The sequence below is a fragment of the Mirounga angustirostris genome, unplaced genomic scaffold (genome assembly GCF_029215605.1).
Source record: "Mirounga angustirostris isolate CCGP_5_RB_7025 unplaced genomic scaffold, mMirAng1.0.hap1 SCAF_8, whole genome shotgun sequence".
Classification (NCBI taxonomy): domain Eukaryota; kingdom Metazoa; phylum Chordata; class Mammalia; order Carnivora; family Phocidae; genus Mirounga; species Mirounga angustirostris.
In genome coordinates this window covers 42,959,311-42,975,978 of record NW_026991716.1, presented here as the reverse complement: position 1 = coordinate 42,975,978, position 16,668 = coordinate 42,959,311, and positions in this window count along the sequence as shown.

The window sequence follows — 16,668 nt, the reverse complement described above, 5'->3', positions numbered from 1 at the left end:
CAGTAAAAATAGTAAAAGAGTAAAAAATTGCAACTAACCCAAATGGCCATCAATAAGGGAGTGGATAATAAACGGTGGTATATTCACGTGATGGAAGACGATAGAACCATGAAAAGAAGTGGGATGGAACTGTTTAGGTGACCATGGGTAGATCTTAAAAGCAGAGTGCTGAACGAAAATAGTAAGCGGGAGGACGGTACCTTCAGTTCACTTAAGAGCGTCTGGTTCACAGATGCACGAGGGTAGTAAATAGAAAAGGAAGGACGCACAACAAAATCATGACAGCGTGCTCTTCCTGCCTCTGAACTCAGAGCTGTTCCTGGCTGCGCAGCAAGGGTGGAGGGAGTTGTCAAAGCCCCCGGACTTTGGACGGTGGTTTCCAGGCTGAGTCTCCAGCTTCTAGTCAGGACTTGCTTCCCACTGTGAAATTTCCACTCCAGCTTCGGCCGCTCAGGACTTTGTCTGTGTACTGCCCCAGGGCGCATCTGCGTGGGCAACACGCAAGAAGCTAAGCCACGTCTGGGGCGCCTGGGTGGCTCAGTCGTTAAGCGTCTGCCTTCGGCTCAGGTCATGATCCCGGGGTCCTGGGATCGAGCCCCGCATCGGGCTCCCTGCTCGGCGGGGAGCCTGCTTCTCCCTCTCCCACTCCCCCTGCCTGTGTTCCCTCTCTCGCTGTGTCTCTCTCTGTCAAATAAATAAAATCTAAAAAAAAAAAAAAAAAAAAAAAAAGAACTCATAGATCATCAAAGAAATCAAAATGGAAATGAAAAAAATATATATTTAAAAAAAGGGGGGGAGGGCGCCTGGGTGGCTCAGTCGTTAAGCGTCTGCCTTCGGCTCAGGTCATGGTCCCAGGGTCCTGGGATCGAGTCCCACATCGGGCTCCCTGCTCGGCAGGAAGCCTGCTTCTCCCTCCTCCACTCCCCCTGCTTGTGTTCCCTCTCTCGCTGTGTCTAAAAAAAAAAAAAAAAAAAAAAGAAGCTAAGCCACGTCTTCAGATTTCCTGCCGTCGCCATACGTCTGGCCAAGGAGAGCTGTGGCTTCTCAAAGATTTTGGCGCATTGCTCCTAGCATCACCCTCTTTCAGCACACCCTCTTCCTGGCTGCCTCCTGCTCTTGAGCCTAATCTCAGCTCTTGGGGGGTCGGCGATAGCTAGCGATTGTTTTGTCTGCCTCTCATACTTTCTCATCTTCCCTCTGCAGGGTATAGCTCTCCTCTCATTTGGGGAATTGTTCCCTTTATTCCCCCTGTGGTCCTGATGAGGCTCCTCTCCCCGCCCCCTGCAGTCACGTGACCCAAAGCAGGGCCAATCAGGGCCTTATCTGAAATTCCTCGAAGGGAGGTGGGGAAAAAAGTCTGGTGTGTGTGCACCTGAGGCCAGGGCTCCGCGAAGTGGTCTTAGTCTACAAGGCGGAGCGAGCCTGTGTGGATGAACAGGCAGGGTGCGTGATGGGTGATGGAGGAAGAGAGTATGAGTCCGGGTGTTAGGGAGTCCCTCTCTCCTGAGGCTTGGTTTCTGCAGCTCGCTCTTGAGGCACGTGAATTGCCCAGTATCCTTCCCAGAGGAGTCAGCCAACACCTTTCCTTTTTATTTCCCCTTTTAAACTAGTTTGAGTGGGATGCCTTGCTTTTGTGACCTAAAGAGCCTCACTCAGCTGCCCCATCACTGCCTGTCCTCTGGTGAAGAGTCCAGTTTGCACATACTTCTCTATTACTCTCTTCCAGTCCTTCCACAAAGGATGCGGTCTCTACTGGTGCCTTTTCCTGGGCTCGTCTCTCCTCTTTCCAGCATCATCCACACCCACAGCTTGGTCTTTTCCAGTAACATGTTTATGCACATACACATATATTTTATGTGTATAATAAATATATTAAGAAGATATATTTTATATAATATACATTTATTTCATACATTATGTATTTGTTATATGTATTTATATATATTATAATATATATTTTTTAACAGAAAGTTGGGATCTACAGGTGCTGTGGCAGACCAGCGGAAGAAACGTTTTACACCCCCAAACAGGATACACCCTACCTTTGTGTTATCCAGTGTTACACAAAGGAGCCTATGGTTCTACTTCAAACAGAGATATCCAGACACTCCCCATCATGGAACCTCTCTACTTTTTACAGTGCGTTGGAGGATCTTTATTTTTATAGCAGCTTTATAGTAGGTGGTACAGGTTTCCTTACAAGGTGAGATCTGCCATTGTTGAGAAGATGCTCGATTAAAGCCACTCCCTGAGGAAAGTGTGCCTATCGCTCCAAGGCAGAAGAGCTAGGGAGAGCGGTGGTGGGGTAGTCAGGAATGGCCTATGCCATGATAGAAGTTGGCCAGTTCATGACCAGGTATCACCTGTAGGTTCTGGAGCCACAAAATGCTTTGGTGTGAATGACATTTGTGTGGAATTGTTTTTAAAAGTAGGTTTCGTGGAGCCCAATGTGGGGCTTGAATTCACGACCCTGAGATCAAGATCTGAGCTGAGATCAAGGGTTTGACACTTAACCAACTGAGCCACCCAGGTGCCCCCATGTGGAACTTCTAAAGGACTAGACATTCTGTAACCTGGCAGCACACTTGGGTGGATGGCGGTGGATAGAATTAACTCAGGGAATTGGCAGAAATATTAGGTGGTACTTGCATAAGTATGCAGATTAAGGATTTAAAATAAATTAACAAGATAACTGCTTGGCAGCAAAGTATGAGAAACCCCAGACATCTGTCAAAAAAAAAAAAAAAGGACACTTTGTTAAACTTTACTTTAATAATCTTGTAAAAGGCTGTGTCCTGGTGTGTGCTTGAATTTGTTCCTAAGAACAAGCTGCCTCAAACAGTAACTGTATCTGTTAATATGTGAAAACAGGTTGCCAGGCCTAATCTTGTCAGCAGAGAAAGATACAGTATTTACATGACCAACAAACTCTTTTTTTTAAAAAAAAAGAGAGAGTCTGAGTGGGGTGGAGCAGAGGGAGAGGAACAAACAGACTCCACACTGAGCGTGGAGCCTGATGTGGGGCTCGATCTCATGACACTGAGATCATGTCCTGAGCCGACATCAAGAGTCAGATGCTTAACCCACTGAGCCACCCAGTACCCCCATGACCAATAAACTCTTAATGGCATCTAGAAACCTAAGACAAGAGAAGTCGTTTGATTCTTTCCAAGGTGACACACTGTCAGGAAACCCGCAGAAAGGGAAGATAACCTATTATCTTCTGTGCCTTTGTGTATTGGGCTTCTGTGCACCACATGTCTATTAGCCTTTTAGCTTCTGTCATGTAAAGGAAAACTAAGACAGGACTAAGAGAGAGTCACAGAGGAGAGGCAATGTCTTTATCCCAGCAAATCTACTGCCAGGAAGGGAGGGAGAAACTGAGGGTTAGCTCGTTGCAAAAGCTCTGGAGAATCTGGGTCTTTACTCCCCAGAATTCCAAAGAGTTGAGTAAGTAACTGAGAAAAATTCTGAGAATCGAGTCAAATTAGTGAGAACAAAGGGTTAACTGTTTCTCTTTGGAACCTAAGGAAGAAAGTGGACCAACGCAAAATGATTTAGGATCCTAAGAATTTAATAAGAATGAGTGAAGAAAAGACAAAATGTTTGTTTCTATTCTTAATCCCTTGTTGACAGACTTAGTATAGTTTAGTAATACTTGATGGAGTTAGCAATTTTTATATGTGGTTCTGTTTTTATTTTATTTATGCCAAAATTTCCAACTCGAGCAAACCACGTCCATGGCAAAGGATTCCTATTTCTCCAGGACCTTAACCAAACCCATGGCTGTTTTCCTGGTGTCTAGAGACCTTCAGTAAGCAACATAGCTCAAGAGGAAATAACCTTTCTGGCATTAAGTTAACAACCTAAAAATACGGCATAATGGGATGCCATACTCCCACTCTCAGACATCTTTGCTCTTCCTGTTATTCTAGCAACTTCTTTTTCTTAAATTCAGGGGGATAGCAGTGTGGGAAGCTGGAGTCTAGGATAACCATAGTGACTGATTTCTAGCTGTGAGGAAGAACATGCCCAAGTGGCCATTCCTCCAGCACCCTGGTATCTATGGGAGCAGGAGACAACTACAGAGATCAGGGAGACAGAACCTGGCGAGCATACAAGCTGACAGCTGGACACTTCCTGCCAGTGCATTCTAGGGAGAGCTGGCCTCCAACATCCTCTGCAGTGGCCAACAGAAACGAATGGGGTCAACTCTGAAGAACAATTACTTCTCAACTGGGAGGGGGGACAGGTTCACTGTTAAGTGAATGTGGGCATTTTCAAGACTAGAATATCACAAATAAAGGCAGCAGAGTGGAGTAGAGAGGGCATGAAGGGGCTTTGGAATCAGACAGGCCTGAGCTAAAATCCAGGCTTCCCCAGTAACTAGTGGAGTCATATATAATTTGTCACAAAATTATGAGACACAAATTTGAGACCCCAAATTTTCACTGAGCGAAATCCCTAAAAATTCACTCTTCTGTCAATTTCTAAAATGTCTCAGCTCTTCCTGTGCCCCCCAACCCATTGTTAATATTTTCAACCTTTAAATCATTTTTGTATTTAGCTTTGACACAAACCATTTGGCTCTTAATATAGATTAGTAAGGACTCTCTAGAGAGGCAGAGCCAACCCGATATATATAGAAAGAGATTTATTGTAAGGAAATTGGCTGAGAAGTTCCACAGTCTGCAGTCTGCAAGCCAGAGACCCAGGAAAGCCAGTGGCAAAATTTAGTTTGAGTACCAAGGCCTGAAAACCAGGGGAACCAAGGGCAGAAGAAAACTGATGTTGTCGCTCAAGCAATCCGGCAGGAAAAGCCGGATTCTTCCTTTCTCTGCCTTTTCGTTCTGTTCAGGTTCTCAACAGATTGTGCGACGCCCACCCACCCTGGGGAGGGTACCAACTTATTGATTCTACTGATTCAGATACTAATTTGATCTGGAAATACCCTCACAGACATGCCCAGAAATAATGTGTAGCCAAATATCTGGCCTCCTTGTGATCCAGTCGAATTGACCATAAAATTAATCATCACATAATATACATACTGTTGGTATACTTATCATATTATCATAATTTTCCTGTTTCCATGATGAAAAAAATAGGCTCCATAAGGGAATATAGAAAAGATTTTATCTTATATCTCTTTATGTCCTCTTCAGCAAAGAAGATTTGCCCACTGTTGGGACTCCTTTGATCATTCCTGGACATTTAGCACCCCTGAGCCTCAACACTAAATACTAGTAGCATCTGTAAGACATGGTGACCACAAAAATGCTCTTACAAATTTCCAAGGCTCCTCATAAGGAAGGATGATACAACCTTTGACTGAAAATCATTACAATGTCTAATATATTGTAAATGTATGTTCAGTAAACCTAAGTTTATTTGTTCAGCATTATGATTGTTTCACTTGTTGCAGTAGGGAGATCTCAGTCTAAAATCCATTACTTTTTCAGCAAACAAACAAAAAACTCGAGAAATTGGTTCATTTGTTATTTTTTCAATTCTGGTTCTACCCATTAATCTTTGTGTATCCTTTATGTCTGTGTTGCAGTTGACATTCCCTGAAATGCAGATCTGAGGAAGATGCTGTACAGTTTTGTGTGTGTCTGTGGGTTTTTGTTTGTTTGTTTGTTTGTTTTTACTTAGGGAGTGCTTTGGGGATTTGTTGAGGGAAAGGAAGAAAGTGGATTAAACAGAGGGAGAAGTTGGCAGAGTGTGATTCAGACTCAAGAAAGGCCAGAGCCAATTCCACAGGGGTCTCCAAAATTCAGATGGCCCTTCAGAGTTGTCCCAAGCTGGAGCAAGAGAGCCAGACCTTATATCCTATGCCAATCTGTCCTTGGGTGTAGCCTGTAGAAATGCCGTGAGCTGGGTTGAGGTAGCTCTTTTCAGCAGAGGAGAGCTGAGGGCTCTTTGTGGGTTTTCATGGTTTTGGGGACCAGAAGTCCAAAATCAGTGTGTCAGCAAGGCTCCGTTTCCTCTAAAAGCTCTAAGGTTGAATCCTTCTTTGCCCCTTCCAGGCTTCTGGTGGCTCTGCGGATTCCTTGGCTTGGGCAGCATAACTCCAGTTTCTTGCCCGTTATTACATGGCCTTTCTCTGATTTGTGTCTTCTCTTCTGTCTCTTATAAGGACATTCATCATTGGATTTAGGATCCCACTTTTATGATCCAGAATGATCTCAGCTCAAATTCTTTAACTTAATTGCACTTACAAAGATCCTTTGTCCAAATAAGCTCATAACAACACCAGAAAAATACACACTAAACAAATCAGAAGTTAACAGAGACCAAAAAAAAAAAAAAAAAAAAAAAAGAGAGAGAGAGAGAAATGAAACCAGAAGTAGAACAGAACACAACAATAAACTAGGTCCTGGGTGTTATTTTGGTCTGTTTGTTCTAGAAGAAACTAGATTCCAGAATAGGAAAGAAAAATTTATATACATACAAAAATAAAATTGAATATAATGAAAGGAACCCAAAATGAAAAAAAATATATAATGTAAATGTAAAAATAAAAGTTTAAAAAGACTTAAAAAAAGAATTGATAAAAGAAGAAAATAGCTTGCAAAAAGTGGTCGCTTTTCTATTCGTGGAATTGCAGCAGTTCTTTTCTCAGATCTCTGGTTAATTTCGCCGGTGTTCAGAATGATTTGCTAACTATCTAGCTGAATTCCAGGGACCAGAAGAAATTAGGGTCCCCTACTCCCATGCCATCTTAACTCCTTTCCAAATAAGTTCACATTCACAGGTTCCAGAGGCTAGAACATTTTGGGGAGCCATCATTAACCCCTTACGAGGGGTTGAAGGTAAACGTTCTAGCTTTCTTGCATAGATCAAATATGCTAATTTTCTTTTTTTTTTTAAAGATTTTATTTATTTATTTGAGAGAGAGAATGAGAGAGAGAGAGCACATGAGAGGGGGGAGGGTCAGAGGGAGAAGCAGACCCCCTGCTGAGCAAGGAGCCCGATGCGGGACTCGATCCTGGGACTCCAGGATCATGACCTGAGCCGAAGGCAGTCGCTTAACCAACGGAGCCACCCAGGCGCCCCAAATATGCTAATTTTCAAAGGGAAAGAACTTTGATGTGAAATGTAATGCCACCTCGGGGGTCAGTTTTGAAAATTTGAGGGTGATGATTGGGGTGTTACTGGTACAATGGCAAGGACTTGGCACGCTCACTGCCTTGCCACGTATGGGACCCTCTGACATAAAGAAGGACTGACCCATGTTCCATACAACTTTTCAAAATCCTACCCGACTTGCATATGTGCCCTAGGTCACCGATGTAGGTGAGAAACCTGTTTATCATCACCTGGGTCGAGCACGTAACTCCATCTTAGGAACAACAAGGAGGTTAGATCATCTGTGAATTTGATTTCAGAGTAGTGAAAGGGGCATTAAAAAATATTTATTGTAAAAGGGAGTTATTGGGTCTAACAGGGTTGAAAGTCACTTACAGGAAAAAAAAAATCCCCCCAAGGTGGTGTTCTCAAATTTTTTAAGTGAATTTTCTAGTTGGGAGTATTTTATTAGCATTTCCTAAAGTAATTACAACTGTCAGCTTCTCCTTGAGAGATGCATACTTGGATCCAAGCACAGTTCGTGGCAGCGTCTTGGAAACAATTTAGAGCTCCTGGAATGGGAAGCGGAGTACTTGGTAGTGAGACCTCATCCGCAGTCCTGTTGAGTGGCCGTGGAACATGGTGACCAGCCTCTCTGACACTTAATTTTATTATCTTTTATGTAGAAATGTCATACATCAAGTGATTGTTGTCTAAAGATTAATCTGATTAATCAAATTATCCCCAAATAAGTGATGAGGATGTTCTTAAACACTAATGAGATACTGAGAGTTAGGAACCCTCTGAACAGAAGGAAGCTCATCAAGGCTGATGCTTTTCTCTGTCCCACAGCCTACCAGTGCAGGCATTTGAAGATAAGAAAGTGGGGGAGTATAATAATCCATCTTCAAAACCAAACTCTCCAGTGGCACTCCTATAATTAACTCCATTAATGGTAGACTATGACGTATGTTTTTAACATCTGTTCTCCTACTCTCAGATTGAGTGTACAATATCTTTTGGAAGAATTGGAAAAGGAATGCCAGGGAACCCAAGGCCTGAAAGATGCAGCTCCTGGTGGATGGGAGGCCTTCAAATGGAATCTCTACCACGGCCTAAAAGACTCTACCAAATCTGGCTTCCTGCCATAATCTCCCCACCCACTCCTCTCTGTCCTCAGTGTCTTTGTCCTGCTTCTTGAAAGGTCAGCCATGGTTTATGGCCTGTGTCTCCCCTTGGAACTCTCTTCTCCCAGATATTTTCTCATGCCCCATATTTTATATGTCATGTATCCCTCTCTTCTGTTTTCTTTGTATAAAATAGCACTCCCAACCAATCGTATTCCTTTACCTTACTTTATTTTTTCATCTTAACGCCTGACATGTTATTACACATTTATTTGATAATTTGTTTATTGCTCTTGTTTCCCACTGGAATGGAAGACACATAAGGGCAGGGACATTGCCCACTTCATTGCTTTATCCTTCATGCCTAGAACAGAATGGCATATAGTGAGCTCCCACTAAATATTTGTTCACCCTTTCTTAATTTATATTATTTACCAGATCTAAAATTCCAGGTTGATACTTATTCATATGTCCCTTCTGCATGTTTTCTTTGTGATTTAAATGATACTCTTCTCTAGGGGCAAGAGATTTGCTTTTCATTTTTGTTTGATTTCATGGATTTCCTTTTGATAATTAATAAATAGCTTTGTCTGATCAGCTTTTATTTTCATTCAACCAATTTGTTTGTCATGGCTTAAAGAACTAGTTAGAAATTTGGCTATAGAGGTAAGCTAGGTTTTGAAGGCCTCTAGCTAATTCATTATGTAGATTTTACAACCAGAGACCGTTGAACATGGGCAAGATTAATAGAATATTGTAAGGGGATTTACAGCAGATGATGTGAACGTGGACTCCCTGAATTGTTTACTTTTTAGGCTGTACTGGGAAAAACAGTGGTTACTAGTTATCATAGTGTAATTACTGGTAATTAGACTGTAGACTGTAAGTCCATGGGGGTAGAGATCTTGTCTCTCTTGCTCACCTCTGTGTATTCAGCACCTAGAACAGTGTCTAGTATATAGCTGGGGTTCAATAGATGTTTTGAATAAATCACTGAATGAAAGAAGGAATACTGCCATTGGGGATGGGGCAAGAGGATATTCTGGAAAGTAATACTGGTAATATTTCTTTCTTTTTTTTTTTTAAAGTAGGCTCTACAGCCAGTGTGGAGCCCAACACGGGGCTTGAACTTACGACCCTGAAATCAAGACCTGAGCTGACATCGAGAGTCAGACGCTTAACCAACTGAGCCACCCAGGCGCCCCAATATGGGTAGTATTTCTTATGCATATGCCTTTCTTTCACACTTCTATTATCAGCAGAATTATTCAGAGCCCTATTGTCACATTCTTAGATTCACTGATATATTTTATGTTAATTTTGGAAAAACTTAGTTAACAGTATCAATCATCATCTCAGAATAAGAGGGGATGAAGTCTTCAAGTGTTGCTTTTAAAATTCTTTCCTCACAAGATTTTGTGCTAGAACCATAAAAGTATTCCTGACTGTGTGATCGACTTTTGCAGCATGATCACTGTAATAGGTTGAATGGGAGACCCCAAGATATATTTCTCCGTCCTAATTCCTAGAACCTGTGACTATTACTTTTTATGGCAAAAGATGTGATTAAGTTAATGCTTATCATGCATTATCTGAGTGCACTCTAAATACACTCACATGCACTCCTCATAAGAGAGAAACCCAGAGGAGGGGGCACCCAGGAGAGGAGGAGACAACGAGTGGCAGGACCACAAGTCATGAAATGCCGACAGCTACTCAAAACTAGAGGCAAAGAAGGGCAAAGAAGGCAAAGAAGGAATTGTCTCCTGGAGCCACTGGAGGGAGTGTGGCCCCGCTGACACCTTGATTTTGGACTTTTGCCTATAGAACTGTAGGAAAATACATTTCTGTAGTTTTAAGCCACCTCACTTGTGAAGACTGGTTACAGCAGCCGTTGGAAACGAATGCATGCACCAGAGGCTCTTTTTAAAACAGTTGAGTTGCCATCAATTTTCCTAAGAGCCTTTCCAATCCTTAGGCATTCTGATCAATCTCTTTTGACAGGATGATCCTGTCATTAGTATTGATTTTTTTTTTCTTCCATTGTAAACCAGAAATGTGCTCTGCCAGATCCTGTTCACCAAGGGCTTTTGCTTGGGACGTGAGCAGTTTCCTATCAGCGAGGTGGGGTGATTAGGTGAAGATTAATTTTATATAACGATTTCCATTTATGTAACAATCCAGTCTTCAGTAAGTACTGCCAAATTATAACCTCTTTTGCTGCCCTGGCTCAACTCATAAATGGAGACTCAGAATAAAGGACTTGCCTGAACTCATTGTAAGGAAAATTAATTCAAAGAGATTAATGTGGGCTCCATAGAATAGTTGGAAAAGTCTATCAAGAAATACTTGGCCTGTGTCCTAAATGATGGACCAGGGGTTGGATTAGAGAGAGGAGGCATTGAAAAAGGGCATTCTAAGCCTTAGGTGGTTTATGATCTGAGCCACGTCCCCCGCCAACTTTACTTGGTAGGTTGCCATAAAATGCCTTACTCAATCAAGCTATGTCTGAGGTTAGGAGGCTCACTTGAGGCTTTGGTTATACAGACAGAATCAAAAGCAGAAGAAGCAGGTCTGGGTGGAGTTTCCAGCCTACGTTTTCACTCTGTTTACCAATCTCTTTCTGAACACCTGGAGGGTGGCAGATGGGCGCCACTTAATTACCTTCCCAGAAAGGAAGTGAGAAGGACAAACCCAGTTTTGATCTGCAGTCAGGCTAAGTGGCATATTCTGTTCTCTCCACCTACTGATCTCAGCTGTGCTCTGCTACCCTGAGCAGGTGCTGGGATCCTGACCCAACATAACAAATTAATAGTGCAGCCCTTTCATTTCTTTTGCAGGTACATTCCTAGTATAGCCTATCAATTAAGTTGATATAAATTGGACCCAATTTCCCTCACATTTGGACATAGCATTGGATGCAAACGTCCAAAAATCTAGGTCAGGTCCTGGTCAATTTGATTTTCTAGATTTGTGACTCAGAACTTTTTTGAGTCTTGATTTTTCAGTCTCTAAAATGATTCCTCTCCCTCTCCCAATGAGATCAGGCGTGGCTCTCTAGGAAACTTAGTATTCCTGTGACGGCTTGAATAGTATCCATCTTCTCCCTTGGACTGTAAGCTCCACAAGGACAGACGCTGTCTGCCCTGTTCTCTCTCTCTCTCTCTCTCTTTTTTTTTTTTATAAATGTGTGTTTTTTTTAAAGATTTTATTTATTTATTTGAGAGAGAGAGTAAGAGAGAGAGAGAGCACAAGAGGGAGGAGTGGGAGAGGGAGAAGCAGACTCCCGCCGAGCAAGGAGCCCGATGCGGGACTCGATCCTGGGACTCCAGGATCATGACCTGAGCTGAAGGCAGTCGCTTAACCAACTGAGCCACCCAGGCACCCTGCCCTGTTCTCTCTTGAATCCTCAGATTAATGTAGTGTGTTGCATACAGCAGAGACTCAACAAACACTTGTTTCAGTGAATAAATGAAACATGTATCATCTCATATTCCCAAGGAGGTTGAAGTAAAAATGGTTCAGAGTCACCAGAGATGGGTGAAAACAGACATCTTTGGTCTCCTTGACACAGAAGTACAGGACTGCTCTTGACACAGACGTCAGAGAAGAGCTCATGCTCTGATGTCACGCCATTCTTTATGTCGAAGGCTTTGTCACCATTACATCATGGAAACTGTGCTGTGCATCCTCAGGGATCCCAGGGTGTTTTGTGAATGTTTTTCTTTTTCCCTGGGAAGGGTTTTTCTCATTTGCTTTTATAAGTTTTCCAGTGCCCCTGCTATCTTCAGGTTTCTTTGCAAAAATACATATCTGAAGTCTTCTTCATGGATAAATAAACCATTCTCTGCCATGAAAGGGAGCACCGAATCATATTAGTGAGGTCTTGGACAGTCTGGGCAAAAAGCATTCATCTAACCGAGATAATTTATCCTTTGGGAAAAGTTCTGAAATGCACCTCTAGATATCAAGCTTTAGAATAATGACATTATCTCAAAGGTAATCTATGTGAACAGGTACTAATGTAATGATGAGGCAATGGGAAAAAGTGTTAGGCTTTTCCCCACCTGTTTGTTTTGAGTGTGTCTGGTTCTTTCCCTAGTCCTCTGTTTGCCTGATCTATGAAATGGGTGTGTAAACACCACACCTTCCCAAAGGACTATAACTTTGATGTCAGCAAGCTTCATTAGCTGCTGTTTGCCTAACCAAAGAGAACATAGGAGAGGTGGAAAGTGTTTTTTAATTATCCATCTGCTTACATGCCAGATGCCACTCATCCAGCTTTCAGACAGAGATTGGCATCAAATAGACCAGCCAAGGAAAGAAACATAGAACAATAGAAACAAAAAGCAGAAAAAGGAGCCCAAGAGAGGCTGCTGAGTAACAGAGCTTTGGTCTGGGTCCTGTATCTCAGGATGCTGTGATTGAGACATCATGTGTTTAGAGGTTAGGCAGGCTCAGATTCAAATCCCAGTTGAGGAACTTTCTGTAAGTTACTTAAAAGTCTGAGCGCTATTTCCAAGACTAAAATGGGGATCGTCATGTGAACATTCTGGGGTTGTCACAAGAATCGGTGATGTGTATGTAAACCTAATGCTTCATCGTAGCACTCAATAACTACTAGCTGATACTGTTTCTGACACTCTGGGGAGAGAGAAGGTAAGGTTTGATAACTCCCCTTGTACCTTCAGGTGGAAGAAAGTAGCCAATTGTTCTCTTACATGCTAGGAGAAACTATTATCTGCTAGTTACTGGTAGATAGAGTTTGAAGATGAAATTTTGCTTCGAAAATTGTCCCTTGCCTCCCTTACCCATCAGTTTTGTTTAGTTTTGCTTTTCTCCTGAAACATCTCTCTTATAAACTCACCCTCGATTGTGGCTGAAGTCACTGGGCAGGAATGAACAATGGAATGTAAACTTGTCTCATCCTGATGGGTTTCTTCTCCCATCTCAAGCACCTTGGTGATGTTGGCTTATTCTGTATGTCCCTGCTCACACAGACACTAACCATGGACTCAAGCCTGCAGAAGGATGTTCTAGAGCCAGAGCGACCACACAAGCACTTCTATTTGCCTGTCTTGAGAGCTCCTCACCCCAGTGTCTGTGAACCTTCTGTTCTGTGGAAACCCTAAAATATTTTAGAAGAACCCATGACGTTTCCTGGGGCAAGAAATGCAGCCATCAGAATCCTCTGGGAGACAAACAGGTGTTACCCTGGTCTTGGACAGAGCCTCGAGGGAGCTAACATAGACATGAAGTCCAGGTAAAAAGGAGACTTTTACAAAGGTCAGGAATGGAAAACCCAAATATGTAAGGGGAGAGTTGAAAAGTGAAGGAGAAGGGAGCAGTTTACCATTGGTTTAGCCAAGATATCATCCCATGTATTGGCAAGCAACCTTGGGCATGTTACCTAACCCAAGTCTTATTTTCCACAGCTTTGATATGGGGATAATGAATATCTATCTCAAACGCTTATTACCGTGATTAAGTAAGATAATGTTGGTGAAGTGCCCTGTAGATTATCCAGTACTTAACAAGCACTAAAAAATATCAACTGTCACATCTTTTCCACAGATCTTCTTTCTTATATGGTAATGTGTTGGAGGTGGCTCACACTAGAACTAGGGTCAATTGCATGAATTTCTGCCCCACTTTAATTTCAGGGACATCATGTTGGTAGCTCAAAACTTGCTGTGGTGGGATTATTTACACCATGGAAATTGGCAAATGCCATCAGTCAGGGCTTTCTTATCCACCCCCTTCCCTAGAAAGCTTGTTAGTAGATATTTATCAGCACACCACTAGGTACTGACCAGGTAACTTGATATCTCTGAGTCTCAGTTCCTTCACCTTTAGGTGAAGGAGAATAAACACATTCTACCCATCTCACAGGGATTTTGTGTCAAATAACAATGAAAACCCGAAAATGACTGAGAGTAGTAATGATTAATATTAACGTTGGCCAGAGAAGGTGCTAATGGCATTTCCTCCAGGGAAGGGCTCTCAAGTACGAGTTTTTCTGAGTACCTTTCAGGAGGTAGAAGGACCACAAGGGTGAAAATCTCAAGTAGAATAAAGTTGGCATACTTACTTTCTAACCAAATACGCTCAACAAACATATAAACCCTATACCAAATGCCAAGGATGTAACAGTGGTGAAGATAGTCTGCCTTCAGGGCACTTATGGTCTAAGGGGAGATAGGCTAGTAAAGCAGAGTAACAATCCGTGTGGTAAGGGTTCTGACAGGGTGAGCATAGGTTGCTCTGGAACTAACTGTGCGAGCTAATGCAGAGGCCACTAGCCATACGTGGTTATTGAGTATTTGAATTGTGGTTATCCCAACTGAGATGTGCTGTAAATGTAACATACACCAAATTTTGAAGACTTAGTAAAAAAAAAAGTAAGCTAACTCATGAATAATTTTATTATATTAATGACATGTCAGAATATTAATATTTTGGACATACTGAGTTGAATGAAATACACTATTAAAATGAATCTCACTAGTTTCTTTTTACCTTTTATAATGCCACTGCTAGGAAATTTAAAATTACATCTGTGCTCACAGTATATTTTTATTGGCCATTCGTATATCTTCGGAGAAATGTTTATTCAAATTGCCTGCCCATGTTTAAATTGGGTTGTCTCTCTTTTCGTTGCTAAATCATAAGTATTCTTTATTGTTCTGGGTACTAGACTCTTATCAGATAAGTGATTTGAAAATATTTTCTCTGTGCCTTTGGCAGGCTCTCTGCTGAGCATGGAGCCCTACTCAGGGGCTCAATCTCATAACCCTGAGATCATGACCTGAGATGGAATCAGTTGGACGTTTAACTGACTACACCATGCAGGCGCCCCAAGTCTCCTTTTCAAGATTGTTTTGGTTATTCTGGGTCCCTTGCAGTTCCATGTGAATTTTAAGACCAGCTTGTCCATTTCTGCAAAAAAGGCAGTTGACATCCTTATAGGGATCAACACTGAATCTGCAGATTAGAATATTGGGCAATATAGCTATCTTAACAATATTAAGTCTTTCAATCCATGAAGATTTATTTAGGTCTTCTTTGACTTCATTCGGCAATGTTTTGTAGCTTTCAGTGTACACAAAAACTTGGTTAAATCTTTTTCTAAGAATTTTTATTTATTTTATACTGGTGTAAATGGAATTGTCACACTGGGATGATAGTGATTTCATCAGGACTGGCTTTGACCCCTTCCGCTGATCTCCCTGTTAAGCTCTCTGCCTCGGGGAGTTTCACACCTGGCTTCCCTGCTCCTCAAATTGCTGGCTGATTGCTCTATTGCTTAGACAATGCCCTGGTTGTCACCTTGCTCTCCCTTGGATCCAGCTAAATTTGAGTCCTTTACAGAGGTAGTTTTTGAGGCAAGTCTTTGAGGTTCGTTTTGACCCCTGGAGGGCTCTCCTTAGCTGTATATTTTCCTGGTTCTTTTTGATAAACTAGCTGATGGATGGTTTAATTTGTTACTCTGATGGAACTACCAGCCTCCTCTTAATTGCTACCTACCAAATCTTCAACGTTTTTAAGAGTGACCTTAGGCTTGAGCTTCCCCATATTCTATTTCAAATAAAGTCAGTTCTACAGGGAATAGGTTTGGAACTTTCTGTTCTTATGGACTGCCTGTCCCCCTGGCCAAAATCTCTGAGCTTCTGCTCTGGATGTAAAAACAGTGGCTCACTTCTTCCGTAGTGATACTGCTGCTTAACAAGCAGGGCAATGAAAAAAAAACAAAACACAACAAAAAACCAAGCAGGGCACCAGACGAGGGTAACAGCTTCTGGTCTTTTCACTTGGCCTCTCCCAGCATGGAACCTCTGCCCTGTGAGTGAGCTAGGGCAAGGCTGGTCAGGCCCCAATGTTTTCCACCTGCTACATCTGGGGCCACGCCTGTGGCCCTGTAAGTGTGAGATGGATGGAGGAAGGGAGGCCCCTATCTTTTGGTCACACTCACCAGGAATTTAACTTCAGCAACTTGGAGATGGAGAGGATGAGAAATGCCGACGCTTGGCCCCTTCTAGTAAACTACTGTTTTCCTTGCTCGGAATACAAGAGGAAAGGGAGGCTTATGTTCTTGGCCACACCCATCCGGATTGGAGTTTCTGTCATGGCACCGAGATACAGATGAGGGAAGAAAGGAGCAGTGTTGGCTCAAGTGCCACAGATCCTTGGTGTTATTTCTGAGATGTAGCAGATTTTCTTGAATAAATGTTTCTTCATTTGTTGTATGCCATTAGGACAGCTCTCAGAAACCCTAAATGGTTGTTTTTATATAATTTTTACCAAATCATAGTTGTTTCCTGTGGAGTGAGTCCACAGCACTCCTCATGCTGCCATTCTGGAAGTGGACGTAGTAATAACTTCTTTAAACAAAACTCCAAAACCATAAAGGGAACAATTTATTGCTTTTTACTATATTAGAATAAAAGGTTTTTGTTCAAGAATGGGTGGC